The sequence below is a fragment of the Crocuta crocuta genome, unplaced genomic scaffold, assembly GCF_008692635.1.
Source record: "Crocuta crocuta isolate KB4526 unplaced genomic scaffold, BGI_CrCroc_1.0 scaffold556, whole genome shotgun sequence".
In the NCBI taxonomy this organism is placed as follows: domain Eukaryota; kingdom Metazoa; phylum Chordata; class Mammalia; order Carnivora; family Hyaenidae; genus Crocuta; species Crocuta crocuta.
Window position 1 is genome coordinate 146861 of NW_027527436.1, and position 17952 is coordinate 164812.

Sequence of the window (17952 nt, forward strand, 5' to 3'; positions counted from 1 at the left end):
ATCCCAAATAAATGCTTTTGTTTGTTTTTTAGCATCATTGTCTTTGTGGTCAACAAGTGCCACTTCAAAATTCAATGTTAGAAATTTTAGCTTTCTAGCTCTACTTTTTTTTTTCCTGATTATTTAATTGCTTAACACTTGATAATTTAGCTCACAGCATTTTGTTCTGTTGTCCTCTATTACTCCCAGTTATCCATTTATGTTGCATATCTAAGAAGAATCTACACAGTTTGTGCTATTTCTACATAATCTCATTTCGGAATTGTTTCTATACAACGACTTTGTCGTCATTGATTTCCTTTGATGTTGCCACAATAATCCAGTGTTTTCAACTTTGTTGGTCTACATCTCACATTTAAAATGTTTTTTGATGACACTTATATTCTTGCTCATGCACTATTTCTGAAATTTTATTATCTTCTCTTTTCATCTCTTCTTCTATGAACTCTTGTTAATTAATCTATTCATGTATGTGTTAAAGCTGCAAACAAAGGTAAAAACTACCTTAAAAAATAACAAGTGCAGTTTACCACTGATTATTTTTTAAGCCGATAATGTAACTGGCTGTAGATAATGCAGGAAGGCACAGCAACAGTATTCACAGCAAAACAACCCGATGGGATGTTTAATCCAAATGTTTACACTTAAGTTTTCCTACCCCATCCTATGCCTGTCCCCACCCTCCATTGCAAACAGCAAGTCATTAACATTACTCTAGATAAATTTGTTACAGGCATCAAGCCAATAATACATGCTTTCAATTCTTGTTAAGATATCAGACCCCCAGAACACCTTTTGCATGCAACCAAAGGAAATTTTTATCAGGATGTTTTATCTTTCCAACCACTCGTGAAAAGTTAGTTACACACGAGTAGAGAGAAACTTTCTTAGAAACAAATGGAACAATCAAAAGAGATGCCTGATGTGGCTATTTTAAAAAGGAGTCATTTGAAAGACTGTCTCCATGCCTCTGAGTGAAGGAAATTTCAGTGTGAGAAATTGGCAGTGGTACTATGACTGCTATAAATATTGTTTCCACCTTAACTTGTGTTGAGTTATTAACATGAGAAAGGCAGAATGCTATATAATTTACAAGTGTTCCCTCTTTTAATATGGGTAAAACCTAAAGAACTCTAAGAGTAGCAAACTAAATGCAGTAAAATTCTATTAGAATAATCAGTAAAATGGTAGCTAAAGGCAGGAATAAAATAACTCAGGTTTTCTAAATATGTTTACCAAATTTTGTAATTCATTTTCAAACTTTTCTTGGATGTTGCTTTTTTTCTGTATTCTTATTTATTTATTTTTAAACAACTGATAATTTATTAAAAGGTTGACTGTAGAATCTGCAATGGTGACTTCAACCTCTACTCCTGGCTCAATACTGGTGGAAGTAATTTACTTAACAATCTCAAAAGAATTGTGCAAATCAATGAGTCTTTGCGGATCCTCTTTTGAAAACGGTCCTTTGAAACTTCACCACAAGAAGTCCTCACCCTAAGGAGATTCTGAGTCTTGGGAGGCAACTGAACTAGTCCTATAGTTTTGATATTCTTTTCCTTTGAGCCTCTGAGCAAGGGGGCACATATCTTCTCCCAGAATTTTACGTTAGGGAGGGTTAGAGTAATCCTAATTTGGTCGTCACCACGTCTAGTTCCATGGTTGTCTTCTCAGTGTCTTTAAAACCCATGGCCTTGGGTGAGTTCCTGATCAATGTGTTCTTGGAGGAGAGGAAACCATGGGGGTCAGAAGCGCGAGTGGGGCATCCAGAGCTTCACTGTGACTGCAACCAGGTCTTCCTCAAAAAGCTTTTGGTCATTTTTACATGAGTTATATTTTTCTTTTAGAAAATGAATAACTTCTTGGTACAGACCCCTAGTATTTATGGGAAGGAAACAATTAGTTAAATTGAATTATGTGCCTTTACTTTCACCCTGTATTTTTAAAAGCACTTTTGCTGCATATTTTTATGGCATTCATATGACAATGTATAGAATTAAGTGTGGGAAGTATTATTATTCCTATTTGACGTGGGAGATAAATTAGAGACAAAAATGTTTGATTAGTCCAAAGTCACACAGTAACTTTGTGATATATATAATAGCCTTTATTTGACACACAGGCACTTAGAAAGTTCTTTTAGAGGCATTTAACTAAACCTGTTTTCCATTTTCCTTTCATCCCATGGATGTAAGGAATTCTGACTCGAATTCTAAATTGAAAGGGACTTTTTCATGCTATGTGTTACTAACAACTAACAAATATTATATGCATAATATGGAAGTTTCATCAGATTAAAAAACATCAAAAAGACAATTTTATGGCTATAAATCAGCATTCTGAAAACCACTATTTTTAGAAATCTTTAAAAAATTTTTGTATTAGTATTTCATGTGAAATTTTGACAAAGCAGTGTGCTTCCTTATCTTTCAAGTGTATTTATTAAAGGGTGTAATAGAAAGAATCTCCTTTATAAATATGTTCTTTGTGGTCACACAGATATGAGTGAATTTGACTTAAAATATGTTTTATAATACACTTTTTAATGTATTTATTATTGTTTATACTTGGGTTATGGCCCATCACTTACTAACCTAATTTTTCTCCATGAAAGAAGATTCTTAAATAATAAAAGAAAAATGAATGTCACTCTTTACTCTTCATGAATCCTAACACTTTGTTGTGTAGGAAAAATAAAGCATAGATAGGTATATGATACTTAATGTCTGTCCCTGGGAAGAAGTTAAGAAATACAGTGAAACCGTGGATTATGAATAACTTGTTCATGTGCATGTTCTGCAAGACAAGCAAACATTTTTAATAAATTTTAACTTGGTAAAGAAACCATGTCTTGCAATAGGAGTAGTAAGTGACACCAAATGTCACATGGTCACGTACTGAGTCAATGGTTCTTGAAATTTGCTTTCATAAACAAGTGCTTTGAATTACAAGCATTTCTGTTCTGTATTATGCTCACACACCAAGGTTTTACTGTAAATGTATTCATCTACAAAAATAATAGCAATTGCAATCCACAGTATATGTATTGGTCAATGTTTAGTTTTGTTTACGTTCATTTTTTTTTTCTTTCTTTCTTTTTTAAATGTTTTATTTATTTCTAGGAGAGAGAAAGAGAGACAGCGTGAGCAGGGGAGGGTCAGAGAGAGAGGGAGTCACAGACTGAAACAGGCTCCAGGCTCTGAGCTGGCAGTCAGCGGAGAGTCTGATGCGGGGCTCGAACCCACGAACCGCGAGATCATGACCTAAGTGAAAGTCGGACGCTTAACCGACTAAGCCACCCAGGCGCACCTGTTTTTTCTTCATGTATGTTAACAACGTTGTATTTTATTAGTGACAAAGTGTTAGGTTTTAGGCACTTCAATCAGAATTTAAAAGAACAACATAGAGTTTGGTTCAAGTCTTCATAGAACTAACTAGACCTTAATTTGTACTGTAAAGGTTAGGAAAAATATATAATAAAAATAGTCCTTGCTATGTCTATTCATTTAATTGCAAATTAACTTTACCTATATTTAAGTTTATTAATGTTCTTTAGTGTAAGGAGAATGTCTTACTCTGGATTAGTAGATCCAAAGTACCTATAACCAGTATTTATTTGAAACATGTTGAAAATTAATAAAGGCAAGGTATTAATTTGCTAATAGTTCATTCTCCTGGGGGCAGTATTTTCCAGTCAAGGAACCTTATTTATACCAACAGACCAACAGACATTTACACACAGGCTAGGTTCTATCGTGTTAATTAATTACAATAATTAATATTACAGTTATCTTTGGAATTTTCCCATATGGGATTCTCTGGAATAATTAACTATCTTGTCTTTTGATCTAAAATTCTTTTTTACTATAATTTATGATTTTTTTACTCTTTTTTGTTTAGTTAATTGAAAATAAAATTAATGCAATCAAATTGGTATTCATTCTTCATTTAAATTGAGAGTGTACTTTAATTTCCTATAATCCCAAACCATTGCTTAATACAAAATTCAAAAAATCAAAGCAATCCTCATGTTGCCATTGCTTGCATTTTCCTCCAGCTTAAAATTATTTTTATCTTATTTTTTTGAAATACATAGCTCTTGTTAAATGTTATCTCCCAATTCAAAACAAGGAAAGTAAAACAAAAAGGAAAACATTAAAGAGGGGTGCCTTGAGGTTCCAGCAGTTAAGCCTCTCACTCTTGACATCAGCTCAGACCATGATCTCCCTGTTCTTGAGGTTGGGCTCTGCACTAACAGGGCAGAGTCTGCTTGGGATTTTCCTTCCCCTCTCCCTTTGCCTCTCCCCTCCTTGCTTAGGCATACACACACACACACACACACACACTCTCTCTCTCTCTCTCTCTCTCTCTCTCTCTCTCAAAATAAATAAATAAATGTTAAAGAAAACATTAAAGAGAAAAATGTTTCTTTTTTTATTTTTTTAATGTTTTATTTATTTCTGAGAGAGAGAAGATAACAGGGGAGGGTCAGAGAGAGAGGGAGACACAGAATGTGAAACAGGCTCCAGGCTCCGAGCTAGCAGTCAGCACAGAGCCCGACGCGGGGCTCGAACCCACGAACTGTGAGATCGTGACCTGAGCCAAAGTCGGACGCTTAACCAACTGAGCCACCCAGGCGCCCCAAGAGAAAAATATTTCTTAATAAGAAAAATTAATAAATTAAATATATTTAACTTAATTAAATACACTTATAAAGACGGTCAACCATGTAAGGTGAAAAAATATTTATTTAGGTAAATTTTTGGTAATGTATGTATCTATATGTACTATTGACTTTAAAAATCTTGTCCAAGAAGAAGAGGGTATGTTAATCTTTAAGATCCATTTATTTTTTATTAGTAAATGAAAAAAAGACAGGTTTATCAGTTAACAAACATTGCCTATTAAGCTGGAAAACAAAAATATATTGATATTATTTATATTTTATCAACATTTTATGTACTTTTTATTTGTACTTATTCACTAAAATCTGAATGTGCTGGTAAAAAAAGCTTCTGAGTTTTAAGTCTATTTATAGAACATTATGATCTGAATTTCACCTTCCCACAATCATGAATAGATAGATATTATTGGTATTTTTTTCATAGGTAAAAGAGATACATTATGAGATACAAAATAGAACAAACCATTAAAGATTTATATGGTTTGGCTAAATGAATGAGTCAAAAAATGCAGCCTACATAGAAAATATTGAAGAGGAGTGCCTGGATGGCTCAGTCTGGTAAGCGTCTGGCTTGGGCTCAGGTCCTAATCTCACATTTTGTAGGTTCGAGCCCCATGTCGGGCTCTGTGCTGACAGCTCAGAGCCAGGAGCCTACTTCAGATTCTTTGTCTCTCTCTCTTTCTGCCCCTGCCCTGCTTGCACTCTGTCTCTCTTTCTCAAAAATTAAAAAAAAAAAAAAAAACATTTTAAAAAAAGGAAAGCAATTCAAGAATTAATGTCTCAGTCATAGAAGTACTTTTAAAAAAATCATTTTTGAGAGATGAGAAGATTACACCTAAAGTGTATTTTTAAATCTCGGTAACTGCATATGAAGAGGACTATTGGGAAACAGGAGTGGAGTCCGCATACTGTGAGCTACTGGGAACTTTAGCTCTGACTTTAACTACAACGGTACTAGGTAAATGGACAAGAGGAGATGTTGGGATGATACGATTAACTTCACATATGTGAATATCATACTGAAACTTGATTAGAGCATTTATTTTGATCTCAAGGTAAGTTTGAGAATAAGGGTGGCAGTCACTTTGGTATTTAAAATGCAAACGAAGGCCATTGACCTTCACTCAGTGTTCTCCAATACCTTTTAAATGTGAGAAACCAACATGGCATAGAGAGAAGTATGGGCATACCTCAGAGATATTGCAGGCTTGGTTCTAAACACTGCAACAATGCCAAGCAAATGAATTTTTTTGGTTTCCCAGTGCCTATAAAAGTTATGTTTACGTAATACTCTAGTGTATTAAGTTATCAATAAAATTACATCTAAAATAACAATGCACATATCTTAGTTAAAAATATTTTATTATAGTTAAGCAACCAACTCTTGCTTTCAGCTCAGGTCATGACCTCAGTTTGTGAGTTCGAGCCCCACATTGGGCTCTGCACTGAGAGTGCAGAACCTACTTAGGTTTCTCTCTCTCTCCCCGTATTCCTACCCCTCATGTGCTCTCTCTTTCTCAAAATAAGTAAAATAAACTAAAATTTTAAAAAATATGTTATTACTTAAAAAGGCTAAGTATCATCTGATATTTCAATGAGTCATAGTCACTAACCACAGATGATTACATCACTAATCACAAAATACAAATGTAATTATACAAAAAATACAAATATAATTATAATGAAAGTTTGAAATATTGTGAGAATTACCAAAATTACCAGACACAGAGTGACCAAATGCTGTTGGAAGAATGGCACTGAAAGACTTGCTGTATATAGGATTGCCACAATTCTTCAATTTATAAAAACAGTACCTGCAAAAAAAAAACCCAAAACAAACAAACAAGAAACCCCCACAGTATCTGCAAAGCACAATAAAGCAAGCCCAGTAAAATGTGATATGCTTGTATGTTAAAATTTGTGTCAGATAATTCATATCATAGACTTAATAAACATGTAGGTTTTGAAAAGTTATTTATGTGCCTGAGGATCAGTTACCTTATGTAACAGTGTATAATTTATTCATGGGTTATTAGGATTAAATAATGTAAGTGAAATGGCTGACAATTGCAGTTTTCTTAGTAATGTTATTGTATTTACAAAATTCAAGATTTTAATGGGTGTATGATATTAATGAAAGGTATGTTTTAATATTTCAAGAAAATAATTTTATTACACCTAAAATTCTTAAACTACATTCTTGGATTCTCCAAATATCATTGCAGCATGAATTTATATGGTTGACATGTGAAGAATTGAAAGCCTCTCTAGTTGAATAAATTGTCTATAAATTTGTTCATTCACGAAAGAAAATGCATCACACCAATCAAATTGCAGATAAAATAATGAAAAAGCAAAACTGTGCTGTGAGTGTTGAACACTTCTTTAATTTGACAGTAGTTACCTGACTAGATATGAAATAGGCAAAATTATTTACAACCTCAGAACTTGGGTTGCTGGGTTGAAATTGACATCGAAGAAGCTAACCCTTTGGCAACCCCCCTTGGCAATAGTGCCACCATGTCACTGTAAATAACCCTGCTGTGATCAGTTGTCATGCCCACAAGGGACTCTGTTGTCTGTAATATCACAAAACAGTAATGAGAGGAAAAGATTTTCTGTTAGAACATGAGTCATTTCTAAGCATTAAACTAACAAAGCTTGAACTAAGTCGGATGAGAAGTACACTGTGGGAAATTGCATTGAAGCTGCACATCAGCAAAACGTCTTGGCAGGAAATGGCCAGACGTGTAGAAGTGCAATCACTGTCTTCTTTATTCTCCACTCTTGGGAACACTAATATGAAAGTGACTAATATGGTATAATAGTTCCCAGAACCAATTAATTAATCATAGCATGCCATTAATAGATACATTCCTTAGGGGGAATATTTCATGCTCAGGGAAATTAAACCATTTTATTATGATAAAGTTTTCCCAGTCAAAAGTACTTCAAATTTACATTCTCTCAGTGTTAACAAGGTGGAGATTTCCTAAATGAAGGAATTATTTTCCTATGGACTACAGATGATTTCTGGAGAAAATTAACTAAGGTTCTCAGTAGGAATAAAGTTAGAGACAGGTTCTTTTTGGTGTTTTACTCGTGCTTTGCATTAATTAAAAATATTTAATGCATTGTTCCCATTTTTGAAACACCGAATGGTGCTCAAGTCAATGTTCAATTAAAAGACAGCCCAATACCTGAGTTTCATTTCAAATAAAAAGAACAGAGGCCCCGTCTCTTAGCTGAACTTTAGTTATCTACTTTATCAATTCTTTATTACAAAAATGTTAGTTTTTCTTTCCTTCTTTCAGTTACACGGATTCCTTAAAAATCAGACAAAGTCATGTCTTTCAAGAGTTTCAGTTTGTTCATATTATTGCAAATTTCAATTATTTAATTGCTAGTAATATTAAATAGCTAAACAAGTGCATTAAGTACATCAAGTTTATTTTCTTTATTTTCTCCTCCTAAGGAAATGTGTCCTTATTATACAAACATTTTTCACTATCCCTTGTGCACTACTTAAATAGTGTCCAATACCCTCAACTTCATTCACAAAACAGTATTGAAGTTAGTTTTCATTTAAAAGGAGAAATTATATTTTAATGCTTATCTTTCTGTAAGAGTCAGTCTACAGATTATCAAGGGTCCAGTCTTGTCTCAATTATACCATATTATATGAAATCATTTTTTCTCTGGCATTTTTCCTTCTTATTTTCCTCAGCATATGAGCCTCTGACCTGATTATCTGAGGTCAATATTATTTTCCATACTCTATTTACAGTTTCAATCTACTGTATGGTCATTACTTATAACCTTTAAATACATAATAGGGAAATACTATTTACCTTAAATTTTCTCTCCTGACCACTTAGAAATTATTTTTCCTCCTCCACACCTATCACATTGATGGGCAGGATAATTCCTGTGATCAGTAGCTATATATGTCCCCTACTACATAGGCAAAGATGTGATGAACACAGGTGGCATAATCATGCTAAACCACTACCAGGGAAAGAGTCTCAACATGAAGAAATGGGAGACCTTAGAATATGGGAATGAAACTTGATTTGGGGCTCTTATTATGAATCTCTCATCAGAAACCGGAAGTGTTAAAGAATTGAATCTTTTCTATCTAAATTCTATCCTCCTGTAGGCCATGGCTAGTTTAGAGGAAGAAAAATGGTTTTCCCTCTATCTTTGTAGGTTCCTGGCTGAGACTCCCCTTGTAATGGAAGACAAACTTACAAGAGAAAAACAAAGTTTAATAACACATTTGTAACAAGGGGGAAAAACATCTTGGATTCCATGTTACTTCTATTTCCCTTGCTGCTGTGACCTATAGGTTAGAAACTTCTGCTTAGCCCTGCATGTAGGCATGTTAATCATCAAGAGTATTTTGCTTACAGCTAAGATTTGCAAAAACCACTCTTTACACAAAACTTACCTCACCTCAGGAGATAGGGAAATAGCCAGACCAGACATTGTCCCAATTCCTTCAAGACTGAGCAATGATCATAACTCAGAGGGGATTAAAACCATGTCCCACAGAGTTAATGAGGTTTAAAGTAGCAGAAAATTTAAAGCTTGTGTTTCAGAGAACTGTTACCTCCTAATCAGCTTTTGTATCTTTTCAGACCCCACTAACAAAGCCACCACTAGCCATCTTCGAGGAAGCCTGGACTCAAGGTCGACTGATATGGTTTCAGCCTATGAACATGCAATGCCTTGCATTGCTTACCTAAAATAATGAGCCAAGACCCCATCCGGTTTATACCAGTTCTCAGGGCATGCTCATCGCCCCTTCTCCTTGTCCTAAAATAATCCTGAGTTCAGTGCCTAAGTTTTGCCTTGTTCTGGTGTTAAATTTCCACCACAAAGTGAACACTGGATGTATATTACATATATGTTTGCTCATGGTGCATGCTCCATCTTTCTTCACGCATAGTCTCAAATTTCCCCATCTTTTTCACCAATAGGTATGTAATCTCAATCCCTATGATTAGGAAAAAAACCTTGTTCTCTCCATCTTAGGGAAGCATATTTGAAGCTTATGCTGTCATCTTGTTTGGTTACCTCTTGAATAAACTCTTTGCTGCATACTTGATGTCTGGATGAGTGATTTTGTCACACATTAGGCACACAGACTTTGATTCACTTACATATTTACCTTCTGTATACATGGGAGATGCCCAGAAAAATGGAGTAACTCCACATAATGACTCAAGCCATCACCTTAAATATCATTTCCAGCTAAAGACAAATGAAGGCTGGGTTGGAGGAGCCAGGTTTTCAGGTTCAGTCCAGTAAATAAAGATAAGGTTGTTATCCAGATTTAAGTCTGTACCTTTTCCATTGATAAGAGCTTTTACAGATTTTGTCATCTTCCTATTTATGGTATAGAGAAGAAGTCACTCTTACAAATGGAGATTTTCTCGTAAATGTAAATGTCTCTTACAAAAGGATAACTTCTACTGGTTTTTTGGAGCTTCGCTTGTGTCTTTCGTTTCTTAAAAATAATCAACTGAAGGGTTTCTTGGTTGGCTCAGTTGGTTAAGCATCTGACTCTTGATTTTGGCTCAGGTCATGATTTCATGGTTACTGAGTTTGAGCCCTTTGCTGACAGCAAAGAGCCTGGTTGGAATTCTCTTTCCCTCTCTCTCGTGCTTGCTCTCTCTCTCTCTCAAAAATAAATAAATAAACATTAACAAAATTTAAAAATAATCAGCTGAAGATAATCCTTATGCCAAAGAGGCATATTTTGTGGGAGCAAATTCTGCTTCCTTTACCTGAAAGATTATATAATTTATTATCCAAACAGAACATTTTTGAGGTTGAAAGTACTGTTAGTAATTATGTCAGTATTACAAGACTAAATCCATGCTCTTACACAGTCTTTGGATATCATCTCACTCTACGACAACACTTTATCAATAAGCTTCAATGAAAACATTAGCTCATTTCCCAAAATTTTAGAGCTTATTCTTGGATAGCTCCCTTCATTAAGGATATGCTAATAGAATGCGATGCTATAAACAAACCAAAAATTGACATCTTTTTCTATGTAACCTGATTTTTAAATTAGGCATTGGCTAAGAATAGTAATAAAGTGTTGACTTTATTTTCAAGATGTTTAAGCTTGGAACAAATTAAAAAATAATAAAATATTAATAAAACATTAGGACTAACACGCAAAACCTATACATAAATAGAACTTAATATGATAGTAAAAGTAAACTGACTCATAATACTGGTAGGTATAATGTTATACTATGGAATTTTCTTATGAATTATAAAAAACCTAATAATTCTCATTAATCTGTTAAAATGAAACAATATGCCCCAAATGGAGTCATTTTCGCTAAACTCCACCAAGACTGATGGCCTAATACAATGGCAGTTTTAGTTTCTCCCAGGAGTGAAATATTAAGTCAATCAGTCTGGGATTTTCTAATAAGCTCAATCCTTTCCCTAGGCCAAAGATTCATGGGAATTGGTGGTGGTTACTGGCAAGGAACAGACTGTGTGGATCTGACTGAAGAACTAAACTAGTCCTGGAATTGGACTGGGTCTCATTTGAGCTGGACTAGGTCTAGTAAAGTCTTGCTAATGGGGACCTTAGAAGCCAGAAGACTGAAATTTGCTGAGCATGGATTCAGCATTTAAAGGTCGTTAGAGAGGCACCTACTTGTCTCAGTCAGTAGAGCTTCTGACTCGTGATCTTGGAGTCTTGAATTCAAGATCCTCATTGGCTTTGGAGCCTACTTTAAAAATAAATAAATTAAATAAATACATAAATAAATAGATAGATACATACATACATAAATAAATAAAGCCTGTTAGAGCCCTTATCACCTCAAGAGGACTCCTGTGATAGGATAAGTTGGTCACAGAAGAGGTTAGATTTGAGGCAGGGAAACCAAAGGGGCCCCATGAAAATTAGAGCAGTATTTTTTTTTTCTCCCTTGCTTCTTTTCATCTTCAATTCTTTCAGAACCTACCTTAGCCTACACATGCTTTAATGTATGTCCTTGTAAAGGACAAAGAGTTAAGTATATCATTGGAGTTTCTCAGCACAATAGATATATCTAAACCACTGGTGCTAAACATCTCAATACCAAGACCTCTGGTTCAAGGAGTAAATGACTTACAGTGGACACTTGGACCTTGTCCATGTTCTAACCTGTTCTTGGATACCTGAGAGGACACACACACCAGACCACCATCCTCAATAACCCCCCCACCCAGACCCCAAACAAAGATAAAACGCATGCTTCTTTCCTTTCTGAGTCTCCCAAATGGTTAGTCTGCATCTGCTCTCTCTATATCTTCATCATACTTTGATTTCACCTCTTCTTTTACCATCTTGTGTGAAGTCAAAAGCTTTCTTGGCTGGCCCTGCAGATCTCCCTCTGGGTCCACAGACCCAGTCTGTTTGCATCAGATTGACACTAGGTCACATGCCACCCTCAGAAAATCTTTAGTGCAACAAGGTCCACTGTAAAATATACACAATCTCCAACCCCACAGCACATCCCTAGAGGGTTTTTTTTTTTTAATGTTTAAAGAGTTGAGTGTGCCATAAGATGTCTATTTTTATTTTATGTCTAAGAACCATGGTTCTGGAAGCCACGTATATCTATAAAAATGGCATAATCTTACTATCTTACTAAAGCCAATCTAGAATTACAATAGGCATTATGGAGAATGTTCCATTTAATAAAGGTTATTTTAAAAATGCACTTGGATGCAAAGATTTCCAAATTAAGCAAACAGAATGGGATACCTATTTTAATTGGCATGCAAAAGCCTCCAAAAGATTTCAAAATTCCAAAATAGTTTCAATGAAAGGTTCGTTGCTAAAACCAAATAAAAGCAGTTATAAAAGTTACCTGAAACAAGAGATTTTAAGGCTGACAAATAAGAGCGACATAACTGCCACTGCTCCCCCTCTATTCGTTATCTGAGTACTTGTTCTGGTGATCCTTTGAATTGCCTTTCCACTCTGAAGAGACTGTTACACATTGTTCTTTTAAAGCAAAGCCTTTCTCTACATCCTGGACAACATCTGTGGTTTCCAGAGTTGTTAATTTTGGGAGATGGGCACTGAGCAGGCACTTATTGGGATGAGCACTGGGTGTTGTATATAAGTGATGAATCATGGGAATCTACTCCCAAAGCCAAGACTACATTGTATACACTGTAGGTTAGCTAACTTGACAATAAAATATATTAACAAATACATAAATTAAAATAAAAAAATAAAAAATTAAACAAAACCACCAGAGGCTATAGCCAATTCTCCACATGTACTTTTCATTTATTGGTCAAAGGCCAAACTTAAGGGCTACTGTTTAAATTTTCTTAAACCCAGGGAGGATCCTCAAAAGTTATTGTAAATAGATTACCTCCTGCACCTAATAGAAAGAGGGAAATAAAATTTCACATTGTTCCTTCCTTTTCAAATCCAGACCAATTGGTTATTGATCCCATCTTGCCTGGGGATAGCTATTGTCTTCTTGCTTAAGAATTTGACTTGGCTTTCTGCCTGCCTGGAACACACAGGTTGTCAGTTCTTTCTTTTGGCTTTCTTTGGGAATGACTCTAGATCTTAGGGACTTATTTTCTAGGATGCCTCTTGGGTCCATGGGGCTGTTTAGTACTGCCAGAAGTGTTTACTGTTTGTTCCAGATACCTGATAAAATATTTGAAAAAAATTAATAATTTCATGATAAAATATTTGGTTAAATTGGAAGCTGATATTCCGAGCCTGCTAAGAATGTTTTTAGGCTTTCCACCCTAAGTTAAATGTATCTAGAAGGGAGAAAAAATATTCTAACATAAGTGAATGGGTGTATCAGTCCTTTGATATAAATTAGGTGGTGATTCTTTGAAGAATTAAAAATAGCTCTTCTTGTTTTACAAATCTAGTCTTTACAGGATCAGAGGTATAGCTTCAGAAACAAATCAAAGTCCACCAATTCTTTTACTAATCTCAAAACTTCCTCTATTTATCTCAAAAGTCTTTAAATATTGGCTTTACAGAACAAAAATCCTTCTTAGAGGAACTTGCACTTTTTTTTTAATGTGACCTTGAGATGTAAATATTCCACAGGGTTTTCTCTAGAACTCATCTAGTCCATCTCTTTGACATGCAAACTTCAAGGAGCTAATTGCTGTTAGGAGAATAAAAGGAGAAAAGATTATTTGAAAAATCCAACTACTTTTATAAAATAGTGAGTTTTGAATTATATCCATTCATGGCAGTAATTTAAAAGATGGAAATTCCAAGATTTCTCTTTGTTTCTGTCTGTATGCTCATGTGTGTCTATTTATATGCGTATTATAGACATCTGGTATTTTCTATGTCCAGATGTTGTTGCCAAAATTAATTTGCAAAATAGTTATATTTAATTGTAAATAAAATAAATACTTACATAAGTTAAATTCTCAGAAATCCAATAGAAATGTAATTCAGGTTCATGGGATCTGGGAAAATATTGGGTGTTAAAGATAGTTTAAGCTTGTTGGTTTAATTAAAACAGTCATGTCTTTAGAGTTATCATCATTAATACTTTTATTCTACCTAGGCTTACTGAAGGCCAAATGAGGTCACGTTATCTCTTGCAGGTTTGTCAGCAAAAAAGATAACTTAAGATGATGGCCATTTAATGTCTCATGAAATTTTAATGACTAATCTAATGATTATTAAGAAGTGATTTAGATAGATGTATAGAAGATAAAAATTTATAAAGAAACTTTTCAGCAATATTTATGTCTTAAGTAGTTCCCCTGAATCTTTTTGGTAACTTAAAATCTTAGAGTTTTGCTAAGTTACAATAGATATGGATAGTCATTAAATATCTAGATCATTTCCAAATGAGATAAAATACTGAAACATTAATTACATAGGTTTATCTACTTTTAGCTTCTTATTACAGACAGCCTAAAAGATATTTGAATGTTTTTGTGCTACATTAAAAAATTGAAAAGGGCATATGCTTCTCAGATCTATGAAATATATTCATAAATTTGTCAATCTAAAGAATGCTGATATAACACTTCACAATTGCCTACTTAGTTTTTGTTAAAAAATAAGGTTTCTAAATTTGAAGAGTTCTAATTAATTATGTAATTAAAGCTATTAGAAATAATAAGGGTAATATTTCTATATGCAAAGTATATAAAATACATGTTTTGTCAAGGAAAAAGAAAGCTGTGAAAAGTTTGTGGATTTGAGATCTTTAGAAAGGATTTGTGTATGTGGTGGGGAGGGAGTGGAGAGGTCAGGGTTGGCTAAGAATGGAATGGATTTAAGTAAGTAAAGAGCTCTGATATCAAAAGTAAGTTGGTACAAAGCTAAAATTTGGGGTTTGTTTGTTTGTTGTTCCTCTGTTGTAGGAAGCATCTTTCAAATGACAGCAGGCTGGCTGTCATGAAGATATTATTGTGAACCAAATTTTCTCTGATTCAGGCTCCCTCAGAATTTGGCACTTTGATCTGTGGAATATTTTGAGCTGAAGACACTTGAGATACTGTGGGCTCAAGAGAACCTTTTATTCCTCCCATAACCACATAGAAGAATCTAGACTGAAGTAGTTCTTTCACAGAAGAAGAAGAGAGAGAAATTTTATCTGAGTGACCCATCTCTATGGCAGGGCAAACATCTAATCACAAAACATCTGCTCTTCATATAGACCTGTGAAGTGCATTCCTTTCCTCTGAGGTCCCAAAGCCCTACCCCCTTCTCCTTCGTTTCCCGGATTGTGTTTGGAAATTTCATGTCTATATGGATTCCCCATATGTATACTTATTATATTGATTTTCTCCTGTTAATCTGTCCTTCCAACTAGAAGGACTTTTAGGACATCAGTCTTACTCCCCAACCATAGCTTATCTGTTAAATAATGACCATATATTATATGAGGATCATCATAGAAAAACAAACATTAGAAAATGAACATATATGGCATCATGATATATCTTACTATTATATAAGGAATAATAATTATCAGAGTATATAAAATCAGTGAGCATGGTAAGTGGTAACTTCTATAATTAAAATGTTTAAAAAGGAAAAAAAAAAGCCCTTTATCAGACAAAATGTTTATGCATATCCCTATTCATATTAAAAGGAAATACTTGTCTTAGGAATAGTTGTGTTTCCATGGCCATCTCATTTATTTCTGCAGTTGACTCTGGAGGCAATCTTAACACTTCTCAGTACTCAAAAGAATGCGTCAAAGCAAAATTGGGATGCAAAATTTTGCTGAAGATTTTATATATGGGAGACTTCATTGCATACAATTATGTAGTGATTTATACTCAAGTATCATTTTCCTATTATTTCTCCAAAAATGTCTTCTGCTCCCTTGTTCCCTTTCTCTAGGTTTATCCTGGCCTCCCATATGAAAAATATGTAATAATGGTTAAGGGAACTTAGAAATGTGATAACCTAGTGTTGGAGTCCTGAAACTGTCACTTACTCTGAGTAAGTTGTTTAACCTCCATTAACTCTGATAATAAAACATACCCCACAAGGTTAAAACGAGGATTAAATAATATACCTGTAATGTGTGTGGCACAACATCTAACTCACTGTATTGATTCTAACAATGGTGAAAAAGATGGCCTGAGACAGAGAGGAAATCCTTAGTCTATTTCACATAAGCTACATTATTCTTATAATAAATAGCATGATATACAATGTAATTAGAAATGATATTAATACAAGTTTCTCAGGCTTAACTTCCAATCAAATTGCCATTCCTAAGTCCCTCTGCTATAGATGCCACAGACAGCTTTGTAAAAAAGGACTCAAAATCCTGGCTCAGGTCTCTTTTCTCCTGGGTCTTCTTTCTCCTGAGGTTGTTCTCATATTTCTTTTTCACTAGCATCCCAGAGAATACACTAACCTTCTTGATTATGTTTTAACTTGATTTATCTGTCAAGGTGCTTTTGGTCAGTACATTAACCAGCAGAAGATTTCAAGGACTATTTATATCCATGCTCCCTGACTAGCAAATGTGGTCATGACAAAGAGTTTTCAATGTGTAGACTCATGCAGGATCTTTAGATGCTTCAGGCTTATTTTTAATGCTTATTCTACAAGTTTGTATCTAATATTCTGCAATTTTTTGATTGTCCTAAGAAAGTGCAAATAAGTTAGCATAAATCAAAATGTAAAGATTTCTTTAAATGCCTCCAAGCTTTAGATAAAAATATTTCTTGACCTTTTAAGCATTTCAGTAGATATTTTGTAGGCAACATCTATGAAGCCTTTTTAATGCTTTAAGGTCCTTTAGGTATGAAAAAGAAATAATAAAGCTCATTAGTTGCCAACAAATAATTTTCTCTTTGGTGTTTTGGATATCTGCAGAAAGAGCATTCCATTTATAGAAAATGAGTACAAGACAGGAAGTCTGCTCAGCTTGAGAAAAAAAATCCTCCCAAAACAACAGTAACAATGGAACAAGTAAATAAAGTGAAGGGAGAACTTGAAATGAAACAAATGAGAAAGAAAATATTGAGTGAAGGCAGCAAGGTAGTACGGACTACATTAGACTGTAGGGTCTTGTGGGTCTTTGGCTACGTCTTGGATTTTACATTGAGCGAGGTGGAAACCGAGTGGAGTAGACCCAGCGGAGGAATATCCCAATCTCTTTCATTTCTTTGTTGATAATTAGATTGAAATGGGCCAGTGTGAAAGTAGTGAGGTATGAGAAATCCAAGTGGATGGTTGGTTTGGAACATGGAGTAAATGTAGAGGTAGAGAGGGGAAAAAAATTAGACTTGGGGCAATTTTGAATTATCAAGTTTTCTCAAAAGACTGACTGTCGGATACTCAAGAAGGATCATGATGACAAGATTTTAGAAGAAACAACTGGAAAGATAGACTAACTTTATTAAAACAGGGAATGCTTCAGGTGAAAATTTTGGCAGTTGGGGACATATTACGATTGAGCTATCCATTTAATATCTAATTGGAGATGCTGAGTAGGCATTTTGGTATATAAACCTGGCAGGATTGTGTCTGGAAACTAAAAATTAAAACTCATTGTCATATTTCCCCCCAAACATGTTATCTACAAGGTTGCAGGCAAGAATTAGACCAACAGTCAGATTTCACTGATATTATAGTTTTGGCAATCGAGTTCAAATTCCATAAAGCAAGGGAAAAATAAATAAGTTGAAGTTGCATAAGATCTAGTAATTTCACTGGTTGAACATTAACTTTAATTTGTGTGAGGAATATAGAGAAGAGA

The 17952-nt window shown here is 34.4% G+C and overlaps 1 pseudogene; it reads right to left on the reverse strand.

Annotated features, from left to right (window-relative positions):
• Positions 1 to 1296: 1296 nt before the first annotated feature.
• On the reverse strand, positions 1297 to 1690 carry LOC144227940 (small ribosomal subunit protein uS10 pseudogene; annotated as a pseudogene).
• Positions 1691 to 17952: the final 16262 nt, after the last annotated feature.